Source organism: Dasypus novemcinctus, chromosome 1 (assembly GCF_030445035.2).
Source record: "Dasypus novemcinctus isolate mDasNov1 chromosome 1, mDasNov1.1.hap2, whole genome shotgun sequence".
NCBI lineage: Eukaryota > Metazoa > Chordata > Mammalia > Cingulata > Dasypodidae > Dasypus > Dasypus novemcinctus.
The window spans coordinates 11,947,332-11,969,346 of record NC_080673.1 but is presented as its reverse complement, the minus strand read 5'-3'; positions in this window follow the sequence as shown (position 1 = coordinate 11,969,346).

The window sequence follows — 22,015 nt, the reverse complement described above, 5'->3', positions numbered from 1 at the left end:
ACATTTTTTGTATAACATTTATGTAATCTAAAGTATCTTAAAAATTTTTTTCTAATGTGTTAAAAAAAACTATAATGAGATGTCATTTCACACCTATTAGACTGGCCTCATTTAAAAAGTCAGAAAACTGTAAATGTTGGAGAGGATATGGAGATATAGGAACACTTATTCACTGTTGGTGGGAATGTAGAATGGTACAGCCACTGTGGAGGACTGTTTGGTAGTGCCTAAGTTGAATACAGACCTGCCATTTGACTGGGCAATACTATATTACTAAGGATATACCCAGAAGAACTGAGAGCCAAGACACGAACAGATATCTGCACACCAACATTCACAGTGGCATTATTCGTGATTGCTAAAAATTGAAAACAAGCCAGGTGTCCATCCACTGAGGAATGGATAAACAAATTGTGGTGTATACACATGATGGAATATTATACAGCTCTAAGAAGAAATGAAGTTTTGAAGCATATGACTACATGGATGAACCTGGAGAACAATATGTTAAGTCAAGCAAGCTTAACAGAAAAGAACAAATGCTATACGATTGCATTATTGTGAACTAAATATATTGTGTAAAGTCATGGAGTTATTAATTAGAATATAGGTCACCAGAAAATAGAAGGAGGGTAGAGAATGGAAAGTTGAGGGGTTTTCTGTGCAGAATCAGTAAAAAGGTTGTTTGTAAATCTTTGGAAAGGAATAGCAATGGTGAGCATATATCATGGTGTTTGTAACTAGCAGAGCTATCATATGGATATGACAGGCGTTGAAAGGAAAAGTCTAAGGACATGCATATTACTAGACGGAAGTCTAAAAGCTGTGACAAGGGACTGTGTAAGAGAGTAAAGCCTCATGTAAAACACCAATATAGGTGATACTGCATGTAAGACTGTTTTTACAAAATATAAATACAAATAAATTAGAGAGAGAGAAACAGAATAGCAGCTATGTATCGCAGGTGAAACATAGAGAAATTGAGAGGTGATGAGTTTTGTTTTTGTTTATTATTATTATTGGAGTAATGGAGGTGCTCTAAGAATGATTTAAGTGATGAATGCACAAATATGTGATTATACCGAATACCCCTGATTTTATACTTTGGATGGATTTATGCTTTATTAATATGTATCTACAAAATTAATTTGTTTAAAAAATTGGAGGCTAAATAGCAATTGAGTTGATAAAGAATATAACAATTTTTTATATGTGTAATTTGGTTTTCATAAAAATTTACATTTATGTCTTAGTTAAAATGGGAAAATTTATATACCATAACACTGGAATGTATACTTCAAAATAAATTGCATATATAAAAATTAATTAATTAGTTTTAGAAACTGCAGGTGTAGAGCTCCTAAACTGATGACATTGAAAAATGTTGTTTCAGGTTGTTGGAACATAATTAATAGGTAGAAAAACAACACTAAGTTGTGACTAAAAAAGTCAACATGGACTAACTAAATCCTGCCAGATTTTATTGGCCATGAGAAGGGTTTTGATTATATTTTTGGTGAAAAAAGAAATCTTGGAAGAGACGTAAACAGAGTAATGACAAGATGGGACTTTGTGATTTGCACTCTCACTCTGCCTGCTTTGTGAGGAATGACTTAAAAGAGAAGAGAAGTGGAAGTGATAAGATCACTCAAAATGCAATGAGATTAGTTCCAATGAGATGTGACAACATGACAGTGTGACCTTGGCAGTGACTGTTGAGAAGCAGATAAAAAGATGGATAAAAAGTATATTTTTAAATTAAAATGCCCAGGATCTGGTGATAGATATGATAGAAATAGATATGACTTCTGTTTTCTACCATAACCAAATGGATAGACACAGATAGATGCAAATTGTATTAGGATAAGATACAAATTATATTAGGATATTAATATAACAAATCATTATCAATCTTTGTGGAGACATTTGAATTAGGAAGAATGTGATGGTGGATAACTAGGTCCATTGTTTAGATTTATTTTGGCTCACTTTTTTGGTCATCTGAATTAGATAAATTTTATCCCAAATTGAGTTTCACAGTTTTTCACAGAATAAACATGAGCTGGACATTTCGCATAGTGTAAAATGCACATAATCCCTGAATGTCTTGCCAGTGAATAGTAAGTCAGTTATTCTCATCTTTAGGTCCCATGTTTTTAAAAAAAAAACTGATCTGCCTTTCTCTCCTTTTTTGCAACAGCTTGTTGGTCTTTTCCATGGGTCTGAGGTTGGACTAGTGAGGAATCAAGATTGGCCTATGGCAAAGATTGGAAAGGAATGTGTTTATCCTTACTCCTGAAAGCCCAAACCCAAGAGCAGAATATGTATAGTAAACCAATCATCAAAATGCCAAGGCTGGTTATATACAAGAATACGTATTCTAGAGGTACAAATTTGGCAATGGACATAATCAGGAATGCAGTCCAGTAAACAGCTAGGAAAGGTCCACACAGAAGAAGAGCCAAAGGCAAATGTTATGTTCAAGAGTTCAAATAATGTTTCCCACCTCATAGTTTAAAGAGGTTTGGTAGAACAGATCAAGAAGACTATAGAGTTTCAGAAATCAATATTAAAAAGAGGAGAGTGGGAGAACCAGCAAGACGGTGGCAGAGTAAGGAGCTCCTGCTACAGGGCAGTTAGTAAACACCCAGAGCTCTCTGGAGCTAGCTGAAGCACCTGTGTGGGGGCTCCAGGAGGCCAGGAGAGCATCCTGCAACATCCTTGAAGGAATGGAAGAAGGAGGCTGCCCATCTGCAGAGAAAACTCGTAAGTAGAGGCTCCACGCCACGGAGGCTGGTGCCCATCCTCCACTGGAGGCACAAGCCACCTCGGGAGCTGTTCTGTGGCTGGAATTGAAAGCTCCACTTCCCCAAAATGGGGGAGGAAGAGATGGTTGGGCACCAATTTCAGCTACTGATGAGTAAATTTAGTGGGCTACAATATGATGATGAGAACAGCTAAGGTTTGAACCTGTCCAGGTCCGAAAAAGGTTGGGATCCTCCATCTTAACTCTGCACCTGTCACGAGGGGAAGTGGGCAGACTGAAAATCCAGTGCAAGTGGGGACTGGCTTCTTCCCATCCAGATCATATCACAGATCTAGCCTAGGCCCCAGTGCCACCTCCTGCAGGGAGCTGTGCCAGCCTCTCCGGGAAATTACCGGCCAAGCCGCAGAGGATGGTGATTATCCTACTCTGGCAGCACTAGCCACCCCAGGAACTGTTCTGTGACGGGAATTGGAAGCTCCATTTCCCAGAAACAGGGGAGGAGGAGACGGTTGGCTGCTGATTTCAGCTACTGATTGGGAGACTTGGCTGGCTAAGAGATAACCCTGGGAACGGTTGGGGTGAGAATCAGCCCAAGTCAGAAAGAGGCCAGGAGCCACCATTCTGTCCCCAGCCTGAGAGGAAGCTGGGCCGACTGAAACTCTCAGTGTTGGCAGGAACCAGTTTCTTTCATGCAGATCAGCCTGCGGCCTGCCTCCGCTTCAGCCCCACCTCTGGCAGGGAGGAGGCTGAGGAGCCCTGCACCAGCCTATACAGGTAACTGCAGGGAACTTTGGCTGCAAAAAACTGAAAATCAGAAGTCTACCAGAGCAACTGCGGTCATCTTGGACCCGCCCTGCATAGATTGCTGCCACACCTACAGCCCCATCCCTGCCCCAGGCAGGGGAAAAAGGGATGTGAGCCTTCATCAGTCTCTCTGGGCAACTACAGTCTAGGCCTGCACCTGGATTATTCCACACAGCGGTGACTCTGTTCCTACCCCTGGAAAATGAGAAAGTTGGAAGAAGTTTCATTGGTCCCTGGTGCAATGAGGGCAGCTTGAGCCCCCACAGCTTATAGCACCAACTACATGTTTGGCTCCTACTGCACAACCAGCAAGGGAGAAATGATAGGAAACCCTAAACTAAATAGAAAAACTACACCCAGAATAAATACTCTAGGAAGTCAGATGCCAAGATACCAAAAAATTACAATCCACACCAAGAAACAGGAAGCTATGGCCCAGTTAAAGGAACAAGATAAGCCTCCAGATGACATAAAGAAGTTGAGACAACTAATTATAGATGTTCAAACAAATCTCCTTAATAAATTCCATGAGATGGCTAAAGAGATTAAGGATATTAAGAAGACATTGGATGAGCACAAAAAAGAATTTGAAAGCACACATAGAAAAATAACAGAGCTTATGGGAATGAAAGGTGCAATCAATCAAATAAAAAAAATCATTGGAATCATATAGTAGCAGATTTGAGGAGGCAGAAAAAAGGAGTTGGTAAGCTTGAAGAAATGGCCTCTGAAAGTGAATATACATACAAAACAACAGATGAAGAAAAGAATGGAAAAAATTGAACAAGGTCTCAGGGAAATAATGAATGCAAACATACATGTCCTGGGTGTCCCAGAAGGAGAAGAGAAAATGGGTGGAAGGAATATTTAAAGAAATAATGGTAGAAAATTTCCCAACTCTATTGAAGGACATAGATATCCCTGTCCAAGATGCACAATGTACTCCCATCCAAAAAAAATCCAAATAGACCAACTTCAAGACACATACTCATCAGAATGTCAAAGGCTAAAGCCAAAGAGAGAATTCTGAGAGCAGCAAGAGAAAAGCAATGCATAACATATAAGGGATAACCAATAAGATTAAGTGCGGATTTCTCACCAGAAACCATGGAGGCAAGAAGGCAGTGGTCTGATATATTGAAGATTCCACAAGAGAAAAACTTCCAGCCAAGAATCTTATGTTCAGCAAGACTGTCTTTCAAAAATGAGGGCAAAATTAGAATATTCACAGATAAACAGAAACTGAGAGAATTTCTAAGCAAGAAATACTAAAGGGTGTGCTAGAGCCTAAAAAGAAAAGACAGGAGAGAAGGGCCTGGAAGACAGTCCAGAAATGAAGATTATATCAATAAAAGTATCTGAAAGTGTCAAAAGAGTGGTGAAAATAAAATATGACAGATAAATCTCAAATAGTCAGGAATAAGCTTAACCAATGATGTAAAGCACTTGCATACAGAAAACTGCAACCCAATGTTAAAACAAATCAAAAAAGTCTTAAATAAGTGGAAAAACATTCCATGCTCATGGATTGGAAGACTAAATATCACTGAGATGTCAATTCTACTCAAATTGATATACAGATTTAATGCAACCCGGATAAAAAATAACACCAGCATTAAAGAAAAAATTGAAAACACAATCATTAAATTGATTTGGAAGGGTAAGGAGTCCTGAATAGCCAGAAACATCATAAAAAGGAAAAGTGAACCCTCATCTCCAGACTTTAAATCATAATACCTATAGTGGTAAAAACAACATGATACTGTCCTAAAGACAGATACAATAGACCAAATGAACCAAATTTATGATTCAGAAACAGACCCTCACAGGTATGGCCAAGTGATTTTTGACTATCCTGTCAAACCCACACAGCTCAGACAGAACAATCCATTCAACAAATGGTGCTGAAAAAAAAAAAAGGACCCTTATCTCACACCTTTTCCAAAAATTAACTCAAAATGGATCAAAAAACTAAAAATAAAAGCAAGAACCATAAAACTTGTAGAAGAAATTATTGGAAAATATCTTCAAGACCTGATGGTAGGTGGTGGATTCTTAAAGGAGATAAGAGAAGGACTGAGCGGACTACTGATGTTTAATGTATGTAGAAGTTTTAATTAGCTTTACTGTAAAAGTGTGAAAATGTATAGAGTGGATGGTAACACACAGCAATGCTAGTTTATAAATGGGGATGTGACTGAAAATGGTAGTCTAGTTATATAAATGCCAATTGACGGAATGCTTAAGAAGATTCTAGGAACTGGATAGCACAGTAAACCAAGGGATGAGTGAGCATTGTGGTTGATGGTACAGATGCAAGGGTGTCCTTTGTTAGTTAGAACAAATGTATATCACTACTGCACGGTGTTGGGAATGTGGCAAAGTATGGGAAAATTACAGTGGGAGTGACCTATGGACTGTGGTTAGTAGTAAGAATATCATATTCTTGCATCTATGCAAAAGATGTACTGTGTTGATACTGAGGCAGTATGGAAAATGTGAGTCAAATGTACACTATGGACATGGTAACAATCAGATGATATTTTATCTGTAGCAAATGACATACCACATTGTGGTGTGTTGATGGAGGGGTGTTGTTTTGGGAATTCTGCACATGTGCATGATTGTTTTATAAGTTTACAAATTTTGTTATAAAAAATATATTTAAAAAATAATAATAGGATGGGTTGGGGGAAAACACACCAAATGTAAGATAAGGACTATGATTAGTAGTATGATTTTGACAATATTCTTTCATAGTTTGTAACAAATGTCTCATGACAATACAAGGTGTTGGTGGAGGGTTGATGTATGGGACCCCTGTATGATGTTATGCATGTTTGCTTTGTAAGTTCACAACTTTTACTATACACTTAATTGTTTATGTATGTTCATATATAAATGATATAAAGATAATAACAATCAGGTTGGTTAAGGGAAAACTACTTTGTTTAGCAGTAATATTTTCACAATGCTCTTTAATCATTAGTTAGAAAAGTTTAAAAACAATGCAAGTTATTGGTAGTAGGGTAAGATGTTATATATGTTTGTTTGACGTTATATATGTTTGGTTGTAAGTTCACAATTATTATATACTTATTGTTTATGTATGTTTATGTATGAGTGATATAGTTCAATAAATTTAAAAAACATATATATATATGAAAAAAAAGAGGAGAGTGGATGTAGCTCAAATGGTTGAGCATCTGCTTCCTGATACCTTCTAAAATCAAAAACAAAAAAACCAACTCTCATTGGATGAAGCTCAGTGGTGGACCTCCTGCTTCCCATGTGTGAGTGGCTTCAATACCCAGTACCTCCTTAAAAAAAAAGAAATAGAAAGGAAAAAAGAAAAGAAAAAAAAAAGAGGTCTGTACAATGAAACAGAGTATGGTTGAAGAACTATTCATCTGCCCTACTTTTCAGTACCCTTCCTGGACTATGGACAAGGAATGACAGATGCAGACCGATGAAGCCCATCTAGATTAGAGGTAGTGAAATACAAGGGTTGGTGGTTATAAGCAAAAACTTTCCTAGAGTGAGTAGCTTATTTCCTATGCTCCATTACCGAGTTTGACATCATCCCAATGGAGAGACAGCTGTTCTTACCAGATTTCAAAGACTCTGCCAAAGGAATAGATTATATCTTATTTGATATTTTCTTAACTTTGATCATAAAATGTTATCTGAAAGGATGACTACTGACTGTGTCTATAGCTCTTTTCTTTTTTTCTCCCCCTTCCCCGCCCCTGCCCTGCTGTTTTTGCTGTCTGTGTCCACTCACTGTGTGATCTTCTGTATCTGTTTCTCTTTATATCTTCTTATTTTTCTCCTCTAGGATTCACTGGGATTCAATCCTAGGGACCTCTGATGAGGACAGAGGATCCCTGTCAATTGCACCGCCTCAATTCCTGGTCTCTGCTGCACTTTGCCTTGACTCTTCCCTTCATCTCTCTTTTGTTGCATCATCATCTTGCTGTGTGACTCACTTGCATGGGCGCTGGCTCACCATGTGGGCACTTGGCTCACCACGAGGGCACTGGCTCACCTCACCTCACAGGCACTGGCTCACATGGGCACTCATCTCACACGCGGGCACTGGCTTGCTGCGCAGGCACCTGCTCACTACACGGGCACACACACGGGCACCTGGCTCACTGTGCAGACACTCAGCTCACCATGTGGGCACTGGCTTGCTGCACAGGCACCTGCTCACTACACGGGCACACACATGGGCAGCTGGCTCACCACGCAGGCACTCAGCTCACCATGTGGGCACTGGCCTGCTGTGCAGGCACCTGCTCACTACACGGGCACACACACGGGCAGCTGGCTCACCACGCAGACACTCAGCTCACCATGTGGGCACTGGCCTGCTGCGCAGGCACCTGCTCACTACACGGGCACACACACGGGCACCTGGCTCACCGTGCAGACACTCAGCTCACCATGTGGGCACTGGCGTGCTGTGCAGGCACCTGCTCACTACACGGGCACACACATGGGCACCTGGCTCACCGTGCAGACACTCAGCTCACCATGTGGGCACTGGCCTGCTGTGCAGGCACCTGCTCACTACACGGGCACACACACGGGCAGCTGGCTCACCACGCAGGCACTCGGCTCACACGTGGGCACTGGCTTGCTGTGCAGGCACCTGCTCACTACACGGGCACACACACGGGCAGCTGGCTCACCACGCAGACACTCAGCTCACCATGTGGGCACTGGCTTGCTGTGCAGGCACCTGCTCACTACACGGGCACACACATGGGCAGCTGGCTCACCACGCAGACACTCAGCTCACCATGTGGGCACTGGCCTGCTGTGCAGGCACCTGCTCACTACACGGGCACACACACGGGCAGCTGGCTCACCACGCAGACACTCAGCTCACCATGTGGGCACTGGCCTGCTGCGCAGGCACCTGCTCACTACACGGGCACACACATGGGCACCTGGCTCACCACGCAGACACTCAGCTCACCATGTGGGCACTGGCCTGCTGTGCAGGCACCTGCTCACTACACGGGCACACACATGGGCACCTGGCTCACCACGCAGACACTCAGCTCACCATGTGGGCACTGGCCTGCTGTGCAGGCACCTGCTCACTACACGGGCACACACATGGGCAGGTGGCTCACCGTGCAGACACTCAGCTCACCATGTGGGCACTGGCCTGCTGTGCAGGCACCTGCTCACTACACGGGCACACACATGGGCAGCTGGCTCACCACGCAGACACTCGGCTCACCATGTGGGCACTGGCTTGCTGTGCAGGCACCTGCTCACTACACGGGCACACACACGGGCAGCTGGCTCACCACACAGGCACTCGGCTCACACGTGGGCACTGGCTTGCTGCACAGGCACATTTTCTCTTCTTTTTCACCAGGAGGCCCCAGGGATCAAACCCAGTCCTCCCCTATGGTAGGCACAGGCCTTATCACTTGACCCACATCCGCTTCTCTATCCATAACTCTTAAAACAAGCATTAGTAAGAAACTGACATAAATGTAGAAATTCCTATTATTGATAACAAATGGGAAAACCGTAGGTTTTCATTTCAGATTCTATTTCTTAATGACTTAGCATGCTATCAAATCATTATGTCTGAAGCTTGACAAACTCTTTTAAGAAACTCTGTGTCTCTCATAGAAGCTGAGAGGTATTTAAAACATTGCATTATCACTGTGTTAAATTAGATAAGATCCTTTTATTTTCATATCTCAAGCCAGAAGTACTCAAATTCTTCTATGAATTCCAAGGAACATTGCACAATACCAGATACCACGAGCACGCTCCAAACCCAAATGGGAATGGTGTCTGGAATTTAGGGACCTGCCAGTTTTACACATCTTGAAGCAATATGGTTCATAGCAGCATAGAGATCAGCTGCCACAGTCTTCAAGTGGTAATTCAGTGTGCAAAAGAGCTTGTTTCCAAACACATGTCCCCATCCCATCCTCAGTGTCTTGCCCTTGTGCATGTTGTCAAAATATTTTCCTGTTTGTAAGGGGTTTCTTCTATGGTAAACATGATTATTTTAATAAAATCATAACTATGGTTTTATTTAATTATTTGTAGTCTCTTTTGTTCCAAAGGTACAGAATAATATTAAAATTAAGGAAAGGAATTAAGGGAAAACAAAATAGGTTACAAAATTAAGATGAAACTTCAAATGAGGGAGACAAAAAATGCACTACCCTAGGGAGTGGGTGTACCTCAGTAGTTGAGCACCTGCTTCACATGAATGAGTTACCAGGGATTATATGAGGTCCAGGGTTCAGTCCCTGGTACCTCCTAAAAAAATGCAATCCTGGAATCCACTATTCTAGAAGGCATGAGAAAGGCCACAAAGTTGGTGTTAGTCTTTCTAGAAGGCAATGAAAACATGTGCTCACAATCAGTTACATCATTTCCAGTGTTTATAGAATGAAAACAAAGTTATTCAGGTTAGGCCCAATTATTCCTAGTATTGAGTCAGGAGGGACAATTTTCCCTTAGGCCCTCATAGTCAGGGCACTGCGTGATGTAGTAAACAATTTCCTAACAAAATCCTCACGGGAAGCATGCTCGCCAGCCTGAGAACTCTTCTCTTTCCACCTGAGCCCATTCTATCCTCTCCTCCATTCCACAGGGAAAACCACCCTTTCAAAACTAAAATCTGGCGCTCATATTCCTTAAGTGCTTTTCCGATTGCTTTGGGGATCACAATCAAAATTCTTAAGGCTACATCCAAGGTCCTTTGTGTTCTAATGTTGCTCGCCTTCCCAAACCACATCTTAGTTGGCCACTTGGTTAAGGTCATGTTCCTTTGTTGGAAGCCCTCAGAGAACCTGCTGTCTTTACTTCACATCAGTTATCTCACTTTGTAAGCCTACATGCATTCACGTGATTACTTAATTAATGTCTGTGTCTGTACTGGAAGCTCCATGAGACTGGGTCCCTTATTTGTTTTTGTCCTCAAATATGCCACACCTATTTCAGGCTCAGTGAAAGCTTAAATGAATAAATGGTGGATGGATTGGTTAATTAATTAACAAATGAAAGATGAGTTCTTCATCCTTCAATACCAAAGAATAGTTTCAAATCCAAGTGCAGCTTTGCGGGGGGTGAGGAAGATATTCAACACAAGCGTATGCAAGCACAGAGCTCTATGGTAGCCAAACAACTTAAAAAGTAAGTTTTAGTACTGTCTTGGTTTGCCACAGGGCTTCTGATGCAAAGTTCCAGAAATGGGTTGACTTTTATATTTAGGGTAAAACTACTGTTCTGAGACCTTGAAAGGTCCAAATCAGATCACACAAAACATTACGTTAAAAAACATAAAAGGGGAAGCGGCTGTGGCTCAATCAGTTGGACTCCCATCTACTTATGGGAGGCCCTGGGTTCGAGTTCCAGGACCTCCTTGCGAAGGCAGGCTTGCCCACATGCTGCAGAGAGCTGCCCGGCCTGCAAGCACCACGGAGAACTGACACAGCAAGGAGACGCCACGAAAAGGGGGACAAGCAAAAACGCAGAAGAGTGTGCAGCAAATGGACACAGAGCAGACAGCAAACAAGCCACAAGAGGGGGGAGTAAAAACAAAAGGTTAAAAATTATTAATTAATTAATTAATTATTTAAAAAACATAAGAGGTTCCCATATACCCCACTACCCACCCTACCCCCACATTTTGTGTGATCTATTAACTTTTTAAAAAGATAATTAAAAATAAAATAAAAAGTAAAAAACACTAAAAGGATGTTTTTATTCTAAAGTTCATTTTTCTATCAAATTCAATTCTGTTAAACCAATATTTATTTTAACCTAATGACATCAGTTAAAAAGAATTATCTACTTAAAGTATTAAAAGTTAAAAATAAAAAAAGGTCCAAATCAGAGCAACACCAAAGTCAGCCACCAGTAAACCTGGCATCCTGCCACGTGGCTATCATTCACCTGGCAGGGCTCATCTCCTCTTGAGCTACTTCATGGGCCCAGTCTCTTGGGGGCTCTGTGCTTAAGCTCTGCCTGCTAGCAATCCTCAAGTCCTCTCTCACACAGCAGAGTCATAAACGGTGGCTTCCTTTCTCTCTGTGTCCCTCTCTCTCTGTGTCGCCATTTATATAAGACCCAGCAAGGCAGAGAACCAAGCGGGCTCAGGTCTTCCTGATTAAGACCAGTCAAAAGACCTGAAGCAAATATTACCAAGTAACCTAATTAAAAGCCCTTCACTAAATTAAACACAATCAAAGGGCCCCACACCCACAGATAAGATTAGTTTAACATAGAAGCTTTTCTTTTGGGGGTTCACCACATTCAAACTGTCACAAGTACTGATAGGAGAAAATGAAATGCATACCCATTGGGTAATCCTCTGAAAACATTATGCATCTCAACCAAATTGTAATGTGTTGAGCTACCGTAAGTTTTGAATATAATTTTTGTCATGTACTTATTAATTGTATAATATTAGATTTTGACAGTTGCCTAACTTAGGTCATATCCAGTATTCTAGATGGACTCATTGAGAATGATCTCTATGTAAAACCACTTTGATTTAAATGCCCCATCTGTAACAGGGAGATGGGGTGATCAGTGACAGGGATCAAGCTCGCCTGGACATTTTCAGGACTTGGGTATTGTCCGGAATGGCATTCCAATGACAGATACAGGACATTATGTATCTTGTTATAACTTAAAAATTGGGCAGGAGAGAGTGTAAACTACAGTGTAAACTATAACCCAAGCTTAGTTGCAATGCTCTTAAACGTGTTCATCAATTGTAACAAATGTACCACACTAACGGAAGAAGTTGTTAATATGGGGAAATGTGGGGAATCCCCTATATTTTTTATATTAATGTAATCTAAGTATCTTTAGAACATTTTTTAAGTATATTTTAAAAAAAGAAGGCTATGCGATGTTCTTTGCAAAGCATGGCTCGTTATTTCAGGGGGTTACATGTAAGGGACAATCACAACTAGTAATTCTGCAAATAACAGAAGCTACAGTAGTGCAGTTCCTTTTGGAAACAAGGTTTTACCTGCAGTGAAACATCTCAATTTATTTTAAGAGAAGACTGTATTATAATTTTACTAACTGAAAATTTACCAAAAGATTTATAAGCCCCATATTTGGTTTCAGTCTCAAAGTGCCTTTTCCTGGAAAGCTTATCAACTTTTCTCAATTGTTTATGAATTATTATTATAAGAAAAAAATGTTGACATTTATAACATTTGCCAGTCTTGGTGGCTGGAGATGGGTCCTAAAAAAAGTTTAAATCATTTCCAGTTAACTTTAAGAGGCAAGGGGAGCTGAAAAAAAGGAAAAAAAAGGGGTGGGGGCATACCTCATGCATTGCACATACTAGGCATTTAATGAAAGAATTGTGAGTTTAATTTGATTGAATGTGTACTGTTTGAACATACTTTATCGTAGAGAAACTAAGGAAATCTTAGCATGTGAAACATAATAGGCTTCACAAACTGTTGATACAGTCTAGATTGCTTTCTGAGGCAATACAACACAAGCTGCCATTAGAAGGAAAAATTTATCTGGAAAACGAATCTTCATTCATGGTCATCAAGGTTTCAGCATGATCCTGTTATACCAGAGAAAAAATTAGGATTATGTTACCATTAATGTTCTGATGAAAAGTGATGTGTAGAGAAGGAAGAAAAAGAAAATAGGGGAAAACATCAAGATGAATCAGACTTTGGTCAACCACTAAAACTGAATTCATGCCAACTTCCTGTGTTCTTTTTGACTTTTTGTTTACAAACAGCAGAGTCACTTTAAGAGGTGTTTACTTGGTTTTATCTTCTTGCTTGCTCTCTGTACTTTTTGCATCCGGTCTTGGCCAGGATTCCTCACAATTGAGATGATGCTCCTTTGGACTAATGGGTAATGGCTAGGGAAGGAGAGTTCAAGGAGCTCCACTGTCACTCTTCTTTGCCATTCTTCTGTTTGTGTCAGGAACTCTGCAGTCTCCAGATTTACCCTGCATGCAAGTAAACAAGCCTGCCTGTTACCATTTCACAGATGCTAGCAGAAGACCTGAGGCTCCTGGGTCAGTAACAAAAGAGTGTACTACTCACGGCAAAAGCATTAGCGAGGGGAGTGGGTGTATGCCCAGTGGTGAGCTCTTGCTTCCCATGCACGAGGTACTGGGCTCAGTCCCAGTTGGCGCTCAGTCCCTGGGACCTCATTAAAACAACAGCAGAAAGCACCAGTCAGACCTCCGTGTTGGTACACGTCACTACCTCGGTTCTTGCACGTCCACAGCGGCAACACGGAGGCCCTCTCACGAATGCCCACAAGGGAAGTGGGCTGCCTTGCAGATGAGGAACACTGGATACGAGGGTTTCTCTGCTTTTAGAGTAAGCAGAAGGGAGCCTACTTATGGCTGTGGGGAGAGATTCCCTCTTCCCTCACAGTTGCTCTCTGCCAACACAATTCTGAGCAATGAATCATGGCCTGCATAAAGTGGTGGGGACCTTGGACTCCTTGCACGCCCAAGGAGAGCATTCAGGGACACTCAGTGCCTGTGGCAGGTTGCCCTTCCCAACATGGCAACGAAGTCCCAGTCCCGCTATTAACTTGGCTCCTCTGCGCTTTGGTGGCACCTCAGGCCTGGAATCCATACTGCCTCCATGTAAATACCAGTATCACCACTTATTATCTGTGTGGCTTCAAGCTAGTTACTTCACCACTTTGTGCCTCAGTCTTTGCTTCAATAGTTGGTTTCCTAGGCTGCTCAAGCAAATGCCATGCACTGGTGAGGCTTGAACACTGGGCATTTATTTGCTTATGGTTTTGAGACTGAGAAAGTCTAAACCAAAGCATCGTCATGGCAATACTTTCTCCCCAAAGACGGTGGCCTTCTGGCAGCAGATCCTTAGCTTATCTTTGATCCTTAGCTTATCACGTGGCAGCCTCTCCTGTTCTCTCCCTTCTCTTCGGGGTTCTGTTGGACGTCCAGCTTCTGGATGCTCCTTTTGTAGCTTTCTCTTACTCTGTCTGAATTCATTCTGCTTATAAAGGACTCCAACAATAGAATAAAGACCCATCCTGATTAGGCTGGGCCACACCTTAACTGAAGCAACCTCATCAAAAAAGTCCTACTTACAGAGGATTCACAGCCCACAGGAATGGACTAGATTAAGAACATATTTTCTGGGATACACACAGCTTCAACCCACCACAAATGGGATAATAATAAACCTACTTCACAGGATCAACTGTTCTAAAGGCAATGTATTGCCTTTAGAACCATGCCTGACACATAGTAAGTGTTATTTATGTTTTCACTCTTATTTTGATTTTCTGATCCCTTTCTGGATAATTTCTTACTCAAATTCCTCAATCACAGTGTCACAAGAAAATTAAGCCCTATGCTCTAAGACCTATCTTGTAAGCAATGATTTAGCTTCTCTCCTATGCATGTAAAATGGTATTAGTTATGTACCATCTTAGGACAATGGATAAGATAAGTGATTTGAATCGTAATGTATGTACTGTGATTCAGATAAGGAATCCCATTTGAGACCAGGGATTATCTTTGCCTCTATTGGTCAGAGTATTTCATTCCAGGTTATGTCCTGTCCCAGCCTGTGGGGCCCACACTGTCTCTAAAGCATAGTTATCCCCAGCTCAAGGGACAGTCCAATGCTACTGGTCTCAGAAGTCTGTCTTATTCTCCACTGTGGCGGTAGGTTCAAGCAGTGAGTCTGATAGCAGGAGATACAGCAAAATGATCCATTCAGTCCATCAGAGAAGGGGATAGCAAGGGCTAGCCTTGACAGTGGACCCCTCCCCCAGCCCAACCCCATTTAATTAGCTTGACTAATTATAGTATGAACAATTTTAAAGGGAAGGTCATTTATCTCTTTTGTCTGGCTCCCTACATAGTAAAATAGAAGACTTGGGAAGTTATGTGAGTGTAAATGTCTACCCTGAGTAAAAATTTTATACAATGCCCTTAGCTAATTTTTGCAACTTGGCTGACTTAAGATAGTTTACACATATTTATGAGATTATGGATAATATGTCCCAGGTACATTGTTCTATAATGATAAAGATCAGGGAACCTAGGGAAATGGTTAGTTGACAGATCCTAGATGATTTCCTTCCAGTATCATATATCTCAAATAGGCTTTCAGGAAGTCCTAGATTGTATTGGCATAAGCCCCATATGCTTTAACTCTTAGGCTGTCAGAAGGCAGAATTACATTCCACTATACAAGGTTTGGCACTTGACAAATCATTGCTCCCCAGGAGCTATCCCACTTCCATATGAGATTAGCCACAGGCTGTCTGAAGATAATTTAAAATATTTTCTCAAAAAGGACATTTTTAAGACATTCAAACACTGATAAATGCCAGGTAAGACCTCAAAATTCTGTTTCATAGAGGAAAAGTAATTTTAGCTTAAAAATGTTAGGACTTTTTATTCAACATCAGTGAAAATTATGTATGGGAAGTTCAACTGTATTTGACCAGCCTTCAAAGAACTTAATACAGAAATTTTATGCCCTTTACCTGTCCATATTTGCCCCCAAAAACGTGACTAAAAAGTTAGTTTTCCCCTTCCAAGTGGAAGTTCACTTTGCTTGTAGACCAGACTCTAAAAACAGGGCAAACCCAGTCAGCAAACTAATTTTAAACAGGTGTTTCAAAATATCCAAATAAGTAATTCCTTAAAATGGCTTTGGAACGTTCTTGTCTTCTAATCTAATTTAATTGCAAACCCAAACTATGTTTTTTATTTCATTTCTGAAAATTTTTTATGATAATTTTATTCTATTTCTGCAGGTTAGGTTTGGTTCTCCATGTCCCTGTGAAGTTCAGAACTGTTTGGATTCTCTTTTCATCTCTTAAATTGCTCACTAAAACTAAACTGCTATAAATATAACTTTACTTTCTCCAAAAATCATTGTCCAACTGCAGCAGTATACACACACACACACGCATATGTATAATTTCACCAACTTGTAGGCCCATTAAATACAAGGTTACTTTTTTAAAAAATTCCACGCTCCAAGGAAATGAAATGCTTTTCCAAGAGTTCTCATCATCTTGCATTAAAAAACATCTCAGCTAATTAGCCATTGTTTCCACAGTGCTGCTAGTGTACAAAGTGAGCTTCCAAATGTTATAGGCAGGGGTCCCACTGCAGAGCCCTCTCTGGAATGTGGCAAACTGAAAGAATTGTTCTTGGCCCAGGAGTTGTCATCCCCTGCCACTGCCCTCACCATGGTCAGGAAAGAGTCAGAAGGAAGAATAAAAGTGCTATACCATTTGTTGCTGGAAATTTCCACAAGTTCATCTATATATACCCTCTACCTCCAGCAAAGAACACAATGAGAAGACAATCTCGATTGCACTCCTCTATCTGCCCCTTTTTGCTACAAGTTAACAAAATTTTGAGCAAAATTAAAATTAGAGCTTATTTATTCCATCATCTTTCAAACTGATGAAGGTTATAATTTACCCAAGATTAGAACCGTAAATGACTTCTATGGGTTAAGATGCATTTGTCAAATTAATCAAAAGTATGGAAGAAAAATCATCATATTTTTATTTTTCCTAATACTAAAATATTACAAACTTCAAACTACATTTTCCTTATTCTTTTATATCTATATCTATATATATACACACACACACACACATATATACACATATATATTCCTCCCTGGGGTTTGCTAATGTTTGCTAATTGAGTTAGACTGTCTGGCATAAATTCATTCTTTCATTCACTCATTCATTCAACAATGAGTCATAGAATGTTCCAGGCACTGCACTTGTCACTAGAAGTTTACCCAATAAATAAAGGGATAAGAAATAATTTTTACCCTTGAAAAAGAGTAGGAAGCTATCCAAAGTGCTAAGATTTTCTGCCATAAAAGGTAAAGTTGTGATTAATTTTCTCACCAACACAAATTTTTATAGGTTCTGTGGTTTCTGAAGGAAATTACACATCAAGTTAGGTACTTCCCTTTTGCTGTATATGGTAGTTAGTTTTTACTGTGAAAAAATTAATGTGAAAGTAGTAAAGTAATGGAAAATACTTTTTATAGCTGACTTTGCAGAGCATTGCATCACAATTTGATTAATGTACCTAGTTAACAGTTAACTGTCTTAAGAGAAATACTTTTCTTGTTTACAGTCCCTGTTTCCTCCTCCCAAGCTTAATTTAATGCAAAAACTCCCACTGATATAATTGTTAGTGCTAGAGAATTTTTGTTTCTGTTCACAAAGCATGAGATATATTTTTATGTGCTATGTGCTGTATGTGTTGAAGCAGCAATAACAGTTCTCCTAAGCTTGCAGAATTAAAACCTATACCAATGTGGTGGTTTCAACAGCAAAAATTCTAGATTTAATTAATAACAAAGAACTACTCTTCCAAAGATTAAGTGAAGATTGTATTTAAGTCTAATTCAGCAAAGAAAATTGGGTTCTTAATTGTTATTTGGTATCTGTCATGTAGATGCCTAATGACTTCATTTTATTATCTGGCAGCAAAATTTTGCTAAAAGTAATTTTCTGATTGACTTGCATTCTATGACATATGAATCACTAAAAACTAAAAGTTAATTAATCAGATTTTATTGTAATCAGCACTCTGCATATTGCAATCTCTAGCAGCAACTCCTGTGTGAAATGGTTCCTGCAGACTGTTTCAAATAGGTAATCTGGGTTTAACTAGAGTTTAAATGCACATGGGAGATTGTTGTTATGGGGGTAGGAGTGGGGTGAGGGGTATATGGGGACCTCATATTTTTTTAATGTAATATTAAAAAAATAAAGACAAAAAATAAATAAATGCACATGAGAAGTTCACTACTCAATCACTTAATAAAATTTAAAGATTTGTAGAAACTGTTGTTGACTTTTTGAGAGGGGAATGAAAACAAAAGTTTAAAATGTAAGAGAATTTTATAGACAAATTCTAAGTTATGAATTATGAAATTGCTATGAAAATGTTCATTTATTTTAAGAAAGTTAGCTGCACACCTCTCCTTCTTTACACATCAGTATTAATTCATTTTAAAATTTCTTATCTTCCCTCAACTGTAATAAACTAATATTACCTGAGCACCTACTCAAAATAAGGTATTTTTTTTTTCCTGTCTCCAGAATATCTACAATATATTCATATAAGAAGATCATTTGAAACTACTCAGAATAACATTCTTTCTTTTAATAACATTGTATGTTCAGGTTAAGCAAGGAAATAAAACACCAAAATGCCAAAAAACAAAAATAAAAATAAAACAGGGGAGCAGGTGTGGCTCAAGCAGTTGAGCACTCTCCTCCCACATGGGAGGTCCTGGGTTCAGTTCCCGGTGCCTCCTAAAGAAGACAAACAAACAAGGAGCAGACAGGGAGCACAAACAATGAACAAAAACAAGCAAGCAGATAAGGGAGCCATCTTGGGGGGGTGGGATTTAAAAAGTAAAAATAAGGCCTGGCAGGTTTTAAAAGAACATTCATTTATTTTTCTTTTGATAATCCTACATTATTTTTTGGGGCCAATATCACATATATGGGTTTTCTTTTTTTTTTTTTTAATTAAATGGTAAAAGACTACTTTAGATGAGGTTGCTTTCCTCCTGGGCAGATTGTCACAAATATCATCTACCAACCTGCCTCTCCTCTGAGATATCTTGTGTGGTTGAGTCTTCATTTCATCTCTTCAAGGACACAGCAGTATTCAGGGAAAAATCACTTCTATACTTAAAATATAAACAAATACAAAATTCATGTATGAATTCACATGCTCATACACACACACACACAGATACTCAAGTCTGTATATTTGCTGGGAGAGAGAGGCCAACCATTATTGAGTGGCGAAAATTCACCAGCATCTGGGTACTGTGCCCAGGCACTTTACATACCTTATTTTGTTTTTTCTTCACAAATATACAAATACAGTGTACAACTAATAGTATCCTCACTTAAAGGAGGGAAAAAGAAACTCAAAGAGGCTGACTTTGCCTCCAGTAAATAAAGGCAGCAGGAATTTAAATTTTAAGTAGCCTCCAATTTTATAGCTGTTACACTGCCTTTCTTGAAATGTATTAATCAGCTTATCTTTCCACTTCCAGGGTAGGGACTCTTTACAAATTGTAATATACAGTCATCACTATGAGGAAACAGATATAAGGTCTTTAGGAAATCTGCCCACGTCCTGCAAACAGTGAGAGAAAGGCAGCAACCAAGTGGGTCTGCCACCAGGTTCCCAATCTGCAGACCTCCTTCTTTGTTACATAGTTTTGTGTATTGATACAATTTACTTAGATTGTACCTCAGATAATGGCTCTGATCATATTGTGCCGTGTGGCACTATAAGCTCTCATCTTAGCACTTAGTTTTGCTCCATCGACCTATTCTGGAAGAGCTAAATATTCAGATGTTCTTAATAAATTCAGAGTGCATTACAGTTATATTTTACAAATAAAATACTCAGCACTTAAGTGGTGAGTCACTCTTTGCTTAAAAAACTCTGAAAACCTTCTTTCATGAAAATAGCCTTTCCTTATGAAGGTCTTTGTTCCCTCCAACTCATTTCATACATACCTTAACATTTATCACCTCCCATGGGTACTTATACAGTAGCCCAAGTACAGTGTGGCTATATGGTGGACCACTCTGATTTTAACTGTTTTGATTGTAAGATAACAAAGTCAAGGACTCTACCCATTTAGTTTATTTCCTACCGCCAACAATAAAGCTTTATTTAATTTATGCTCCATGATTACACCTAGGTTTTCTGCAGGTATATATTTTAGCCACCATGAGAACAAACACATTTCACCAGGTGTATTTTCCTTTACTCCAAGGTCTATTATTTAGAATATACCCTAGAAAAAGATAAAATTATATTTAGAAAGAAAGGAATTAATATTATTTCTGTGGTGAAAAAGAAGATAAAATACATTACAGGGTAATTGTAAATCTTTGCGCTGTGAATGTTGTTGTGAACGCCTTACTTAGCTTTCTGCAGTTACACCACACCATCTCCACAGCGGCGGTGGCCTGTGCCGTTTTACAATCCCACCTCTCCAACATTCGTGATTTCCTCTTCCTTAAAAAAAACTGGCAACTTTGATGGACAAGATACACTTTAAAAAGTATACACAGGCGTTTTACCATTTAGAGAGCTCAGATACAGATGCTCCAAAAAGTTCCCTCTCTTTTCTTGTTTTAGTATACCTCTTGCCCCAGATAAAATATATTACATAGAATATTTGAATCTCTAAATCCTTAATTTTGGATTTAGACTGAGGTAATATTTTAGCCAATTTATAAGACAATATGGAACTTTGATCTGTATGTTTATATTTGGATAACATGTATTTACAGATGGCATTATTCCAGTTAAGTACAACTATATTGTAGTTTACAATGAAGTGAACATGTTAATCAGTTATCGTTTTATCTAATTTTACTTATAATTTCATTAAAAAATTTTTTTTGAGCCATTAAAGTGGAGCTGCGAAGGTAAATAATGAAATCAATCTTTCCAGAGACTTGGATTCCTAGTAGGAAACATCAGTTGACATAGCAAAAAGGAAAGAGCAGATACGAATAAACATGTGGAGATGAAAATGTGATTTTTGGCTTTTTAAGACGTGAATCCATAAGACCCACAATGCTCGTTTATCTTGTCAAGAAAGTCTTAGAGATGATGCCCCACTCAAGTTGCCAAGCCTGTAGAGTCCTGGGGAGTGCAAGATAATCAGGTAGAGAGTGATGGAGCCTGGAGAGAAGCATTTCAAGACCCAGAGACGAGGAGTTTAGTGGGGCTGGATGGAGGCTCAGAAGAGTAGGTCGTGAGAATGGAGAGGGGACTCTTAGTTAAAAAGCAGATTAGAGGTGATTGTAGAGTAAGTTGTATAGGTTTGGGGTTGTTAAAGAGTGGACTCGATGAGGCAGAGAATTTACTAGCTGAGTAGTGCTTCCTGAAAAGATCCCAGGTCAGCAGATAATTGAAAACTGCTCTCTTTGGTCCCTTCAAGACCAGGACAGAGACTTTTCCTTCCTGCCACCATCTGACCGCATTTGGAGATGACAGACTGCCAGGGTTCTGAACCTTTACAAGAGCGTTCTCCCAGCGTGTCTGAGGACAGCTGGGCAGGGTCTCATGGGCACAGAGAAGCATCGAGCTGATCTGAGAGGTTGTTGAAGTGGCACTGCCAGAAGTGGCTACAATAAGGAGGTCCACACTGTGCTGGGGTGCACCTCCAAGCACCTCTCGAACGCGAGGGATGGATCACGCGGCTTCCAGGGTAAACGCTGGTTGCCCCGCCAGGTAGCCTCAGAGCTACACTCTACCCCCTCCCCATGCTTTCTTTTGCCTGTGGTATAGAAAATCCTTTTCCTAACTGCCTCAAGACTTCATGCATCATAATTGCTTGGGAGTTTGTTATTAGAAGTGAA